Consider the following 7,500-nt stretch of genomic DNA (forward strand, 5'->3'; position numbering starts at 1 on the left):
CTCTGAAACCAAGTGTCAACACTAGCACATCTGTGTCTCTGCATTCCAATACCACTCTTGCATACCCATTGATACATGCATCTTCAGCGTGAAGTATGAGACGAGTATCGGCCTCTTCTTGTGTCGATTTGAGGTGATCAATAGTCCGACTTGAGGATGACCAAACCCCTGAGACATCTTCAAAGCCTCCAGCTAAAACAAGCTCGTACTCAGATGACAGCTCTCTTTCAGCTTTCTCAACAAGGGATCTGGATAGAAAAGCAGCTAGATCAGCTTTATTTGCAGCCAAACTCATAAAGGATTTCCAGTTGGGTGGAACTTTTACAGCTTTTGAACTGATGACACGTCTAATTAGTCTTGCTTTTCCAGCTTGTTTCTTGCGTGTACCTGATTTTATTGAATTGTCAATGTACCGATCAAACAAGACATCAATCCGTGAGTATGTTGTACCAAAGCGGTTCAAGATGTTTGTGCAGAACACTTCACCTAGGTCACCAAAGGTTTTGACATTTTCTGGCTTTCCAATAGCTTGTATTAGTGCTTGACCACCGATAAGCAGGCATGTTTTGGCTTCACTCAAGGGAAGTGTAACTGGGATCTCTATATCCTTTGCCAGCAAGTCCTGTAGCTGAGCTTTATCTGTTGTATGAAGTTGACGATTTGTTCCAGCAAATGCCCTTGGGACTGGGGATAGTTCATGCTGTAAGATACTGACTAAGTCTACCTCTCTCCCACTTTGTGAAGCAACGAACAATCTGTGAATAAGATCACGGTTGGCTTTGACTTCCTTCTGTTTCCCACCTACTGAAGGAGCTTGAGTTTTGTACATGGAGCTGACGGCTGCAGCTTCACCAAATTCTGTTTTGATACATGCGGGACAATAAGCATTGAGTCTTTCTTACATTGATTGGCAATAAATTCTATTGCATCTCCGAAATGTTTCTTCAGCCTATTTCTGAACAGTTTCAACACATTACTAGTAGACGACACTTTTGGCAGACACTCACCAACATGAATAACGAACAGTTCATAGTACCTATTCCAAACTCCACTCAATGAAATTATGTTTCCAGCCTTGATTTCTAGTTCTAGTTCTTTGACAACTTCTGTAAAACATGCCTGGTCAAATGTAGACCTTTCCTTATATTCTTCCGTTACCTTCTCAGTGTTCCAAACAAATAGCACATAGCATTTTAAATGATACTTGGCCTCTGCAGCGACTAGATCGGATATGCCACCAAGGCGATATGAAAGTATGGAGTCCTTTTTAGCTCTTTCCACTATTTTACTTGACGTCTCCAGGGTTAGAACTTGGCGAAGGGTTTCACCATCAGCTTGACAAAATATACACCGAGTCCATTCAATAGCTTTCCAACCGATCCTTGTTGTTGTTGTTGCTGTTTTTTCCGTGCCACTGTGAGACTCTACCGAGGCATTAACATGACGTTTTTTCAGACGTTATAAATGTTGCTTACTAGGGAAAGTTGAGTAGCAGTCCTTATGGCAGTGAACCTTTTCAAAATCCAAACTTTCGGATTGCAACCAGTCTATTGTATCTGGATACTTACAACAGTTATGTGCGATTCGAATATTCAATGCCAGCTGTATACATTCAACACCACGAGGGGTTGATTTACGTAAAGCATCTACACTTCCTTTTTGGCAGATAATACATTTGTCGAGCGAAATGTTCTCTATGCGCTGGCGTTTAAGACTTTCTATTGCAGCAACTGGCTCCATGGTCTGAAATCATATAGTTTAGCTTTAGAACTCACATTAGGGATGTGGGGATAAAGTAAAGATGACATATAACTTTTGCGATGCCCCCTCCCAAATTGCTGGGAAAAATAATTTTGAGTGCAAGAGCCATATGGTATATTAATAGGCTGTACATCAGTAGATCTATAGCAGTCACATGATTTAAGCAAGCATGACTGACGAAAGTTTTAATCCTTTAAACAAAACATGCACACAGAAACATGTTATTGATTATGAGATGGTCCCTAAGAAGCACATGTTGCAATACATTTCACTAGTTTCTAATTGCCACATGAATTAGACATGCATCACTTACATCAAGCGACCCCTACTATGCACTGTGGTTTACTATATTATGAGATCAAACTTGCCTTGCTTAATCAGTGATCGTTGAGACGGGAAAAGATGAATTTGTCACAATTGAGAGACTGAAAGTCATTCACCATCTAAAAACAAAAGACTGCATAATGCTGCCATCTATGTGCAAACAAGACTACTAAACATTGAGCAACATGTGGTCCATAGCATTAAGCCACCAGGATTAGGCCTGACAAGATTAGGGTTAGGGTTGGGGTTGGGGTTAGAGTTAGAGTTAGGGTTAGGGAAGAATTTCACTACATGTGGTGTATACCGTGAAATTATGTAATCCATGATGAACATGACCTTTGACCCCTTTTTTAACTGCATATACCCTTTATTCTACATCTCTAAGACTTTATTTTTAACACAAAGCTTCTTATATAGGCCTATATAATAACAGCAATTATTATCACAACAAAGTAGTCAGAACACGATTTTCAACGATTTTAGTGATTTCCCAAAAAGGGTCGAAATTCAATCCCTCATAAAATCTAGGTAAGAAGGAATTGAAAGACTCTTTTACTTTTAAAAACTGCCTAAGGATGTCCTCTTAAGATTAAAACCATCTTTATAGAAATATATGCGGGCAAAGTATGATATGTGGGGTCAAGAATATTGAATACCCCCAAAAATAGGTAATCACGTGATCACGTGACCTTTGACCTTATCAGGACCCTTAATTTCCAAATCCTTCATATTTGTTTATTTCATTGTAAAGGTGTTATCATAAGCTACAAAATGAGGTATCATAATCATGTATAGCATACAAGATGGTTAAGTTACAGAGTGTTTCCTAAACGAGGCTTCAGCTTTTTCGTCGTTTTTTCAAATCGCGTATTCGCTAAAAAGGGTTAATTTTGGCCCTTTTTGGAAAAATCTCAAGTGTCATCCACCCTTACTGAATGCAGAACATCATATTCTAACAAAATATGTTGGATGCCGTCTTGTAACAGAAAATTATTTTGAAAAAGCAATTTACAGGTTTCGCCCCTCTACTACATAGAGATATTTACTTAGAAGTAAGCCAAGTGCTGTTTTAATGTCTCTCAATATCTTGTTATGTATATAGATCGCGAATGCAGAGAAATCATCATGCCAATATTTTTTTCGTCATATCGATGGAATGACCTCAGCACTTGAAGTGATATATGTATGTATATATATATATATATATATATGTGTGTGTATATATATATGTGTGTATATATATATATATATATGTGTGTGTGTGTATAATATATATATATATATATATATATATATATATATATATATATATATATATATATATACATACATAATAGGGAAAATTGCATAATACTAAAGAATGCAATAGATCTTACTTGGTTAAGAAAAAGGCTATTTTAATATTGAAAAAGACAATTACGTAACCTTTGCCAAGTTAATTATTGATATGGTAAGCTGGGAGGGGAAACCAGTAGTTGATGAATTAAAAAAAAAATTACTGATAAAGATCTACTTCATTTACTGTAGGTTATCCTTTTATGAAATATCATAAGGATTATCTAGCATTTTGGAAGATGTAACAGAAGTGTTAAAGTGAAATTTACTTTCATTTAATATTATTTAATATAATTGTTGCCATGGAACTAACCAGACAACTTAGTTTTTATAAAGCTTAATCAGGTTGCTCATTAATTGATAAATTAATCGCGTCAATACAATGATAAACTTGACCTGTATGGAGAAGTCTATAAAAGATAGCGAAGTATTAATCTAATCTGTATAAAATTATTATTGCTTTTCCAACCGTAATAATATCAAGTAGTTTCTCTGACAATATTAGTTGCTTTTGTAATAACTAGAAACTTCTTTAGCAATTATATTCTAACGCATTAGTCCTCACTTTCCCACTTCTCACATTACATTAGACCTGAAATACATCTTAACTACAAACTGACCTGGGTCAGCTGTTCCGTATATGACCCTTTCTTCTTTTCATTATTCGTATATTTTATCAGTGCTAGTATGGGAATATACTGTATGTTGACGGCGTTATTCCTTTTTTGAAAGTTATTGCATTACTTGTATGAGGGAGAAATAATGAAACTGATGTGTGAGCGAGTAAGAATTTTAGAATTCCGACTGTTAGTATGGTATTGCACGGAAGTATTTATTAGTGCCTACTCTTGCACTTGGCTCCTTGTACAATTTTATTTAAATCTTTGAACATACATTTTATATATATATATATATATATATATATATATATATTATGTATATATTATATATATAATTATATATATTATGTATATAATATATATGGCCTCTCGTGGCATGGTTGGGAGCGACCTGGCCTTTCATTGGATGGGGATAGCGTTCGATCCCAAGTATGAGGTAGAAATTTATTTCTATTTGAGCACGATGTTGTGTTGATATTTATCCATATATATATATATATATATATATATATATGTATGTATGTATGTATGTATGTATATACACATGTGTGTGCGTCAATAATTAAAATAATAAAATAATTCACTTGGCGTTTAAACGAGAATTCAAATAATCTAGAATTACGGGTACATAGCATAATGAAGCCTAATATTCTCACCAACACGTAACTTTGATACTCTCAAAGTCAGTTGTAAAGGCGTCCATTGGACTGACAGGAAATGCCTGAATACGAGGCATATTCCAAGTACTTTCTACCGCGTGACGTGTGCAGACCCAGAAGAAAAATTTAGGACTTCGATAGCAGTGTGAGGACGCGCCAGGTTATGGAGTAGCATTTTATACCGTTGAATGAGGCAGTGGGGAGAAATTCTGTGATGTTGCCCCTTATTGCAAATGGCTATCACCAGAGGCATTAAATTGTTTTGAGCGCTGAGGAAATGTTTATTTTTGGCGAACTCTATTCGCCATCGTTGCCGATGTTCCTTTAGACCAATGTGTTCTATTGTTTGAAATATATTTTGCTGTGGAACAGTATACTTTATTTCAGATATTTTGATATAGAATTATATGAGAAACTCATCACCAGTTGTCGTCCATTAGTTCATACTTCTCCTTTGGCTAATGTCTTAAAAGTGAGCTCAATTCAGTGCGTACTTTCTGCAACACTTGGAATCTCTCAACTGTTTCTTAGATCACCAGTAGGCTTTCTCAAGTGATGATCTATCATATCTTACTCATGTTTGGCAGTGCTTTGAGGCAATTAGTGTGGTGGCTATTATATTTACAAGGTGTTTGGCAAGGTACACATCTCTCTCTCTCTCTCTCTCTCTCTCTCTCTCTCTCTCTCTCTCTCTCTCTCTCTCCTCTCAAATTATTTCAGGTTCCATATCGATCCGATACTAATTTTTGTAATAATGGTACCCCACCTGACTCTCTCCCTATTGCCAGTGATTCCCTTGAGGGATTTTTTTCTCTCCCTTACCGTCATTGTTCTTTTGATCTCTTAACTCTGCAAATATTATGTTACCTCACTCCTATTTACATTTATCTGTTGTATTCAAATCTTATCCGTCTTTTCCATTCCGGAAACTCTTCAGAATCTTTATTTTTAATCTTGCTGGATCATGAGCTATGCAAGGAAATCAGAAGCACCTAAAAGTTAGCTTTAATTATTCAGTGACCTGTTCTCTTTCATGTTTTCATTTACAAGGTGGATGTGCACATTAGAGACAGTGGATTTCATTGTCTTTGCATCATTCATACATCTGAGACATTTCTTCACACTATTTTTCCAGATAGAGTTGGTTTAAAAATTTTCACTGTAATAAATAGCTTTGTTCTTATTTCCAAGTTAGATTCGTTTCAATTCTAGTAAAGTGGGCGATCTCATATTAGACACGTAATCATGTGGGTCTTACTCTATAGAACCTTCAGTTTATAGGATGCTTAAATTTTCAGATTCTGAGGATACTGCCTTGAAGTCGCAAACAGAAGGTCAACTGGTATGATAGCCTTTCATATCATTTGCTTCCAAATTATAAAGTTTTCTGTCTTTTTTTGCGTTTTAGTAAATATTTAAATTACCTTTGGAATAGATAAAGGTGTTCCATCTCTTGAGATGACTTATTCAGCACAGCTTCCTCGCGATATAGTTTATGTTATAATGTAGAAGAATCTGTAACTAATAACACACAAACACACTAACACACACATATACATATGTATGTATATATATGTATGTATATATGTGGAAATATATATATATATATATATATATATATATATATATATATATATATATATATATTGTTTATTTGTATGTGTATACAATAACCAGGTTACCAAACATGGCTGCTTAGATTAAGCCAGATCACAGGTAGAAACGTGTCAATGAACTAACTAATTTGTATTGACTAAAGTAAGAAATGCCAAATCTTCCACATTGTGAAGCGAATGATTCGACACTGATAAGACATGCTGGCAATCAAAGTCACAATTTGCACTCCCGTGTTTATGTAGGATTATTGAAGCCTAACTTGAACTATGAGGAAGAAAGAGTAGAGTTGATGTGCATTTGGGCAATCGAGATCAGTATGCAGTGTCCACCGAGTAAAAAAAAATAGATCATAACATGGAAATTCGAAAATCTTGTAGAAAGTAAAACAAGTGACTTAATTTTTTTCTCTCTAGAGAATAATGTTCTTATAGACATTAGAATAAGTCGATTAAACGGCAAAACTAAAAAAGAATCCTAAGAAGTGTCGAACAAACTCTCTCTCTCTCTCTCTCTCTCTCTCTCTCTCTCTCTCTCTCTCTCTCTCTCTCTCTCTCTCTCTCTCTCTCTCTCTCTCCTGATAATGCTTTAGAACGTGTCTGAAACTATTTGAAAAATCTTTTTGATGATGTATCTCTCTGGATTTTTCTTTGCACTTGAATCTTTTTGCCTGTTAGAAGTCTGAGTTATTTTATAGTTCCCACAGGGGCTATTCTCTCTCTCTCTCTCTCTCTCTCTCTCTCTCTCTCTCTCTCTCTCTCTCTCTCTCTCTCTCTCTCTCTCTCTCTCAGTTTAGAAGTGCAGCATATGAATGAGTTTTAATTTTCAGATGTTGGAAATTTACTGTGACGGGTAATTATAATAACCGTCTTCAGTGGGTAGTTGTTTATGATTTTTATCTTCGTCTCGATGTTGTTTTTTTTTTTTTTATTTTCGTAGGCATTTCTTCTTGTGCCATAATAACTTATGTCAGTCTATATATAAATAACCTAAATGGACCCTGTCTCTTTTGTGTGTGCCATTTAGTGAAACCTGAAAAGAAGTGTTTTGATTTCATAAATCTGCAATTTCATGTAAAAAAAAAGGCTCACAAACTTGTATGTATGTATGTATGTATGTATGCATTCTTATGTCTATACATGTATGTATGTATGAATAAATGAAGTAATAAGAAGAAATATGAATTT

At 35.3% G+C, this 7,500-nt stretch overlaps 1 protein-coding gene across 2 annotated transcripts in view; it reads left to right on the forward strand.

Annotated features, from left to right (window-relative positions):
* Window positions 1-7,500, forward strand: part of LOC137652338 (uncharacterized) — a 324,403-nt gene that overhangs the window by 40,759 nt on the left and 276,144 nt on the right. The window lies entirely within an intron of this gene.

The sequence above is a fragment of the Palaemon carinicauda genome, chromosome 1 (assembly GCF_036898095.1).
Source record: "Palaemon carinicauda isolate YSFRI2023 chromosome 1, ASM3689809v2, whole genome shotgun sequence".
Classification (NCBI taxonomy): Eukaryota; Metazoa; Arthropoda; class Malacostraca; order Decapoda; family Palaemonidae; genus Palaemon; species Palaemon carinicauda.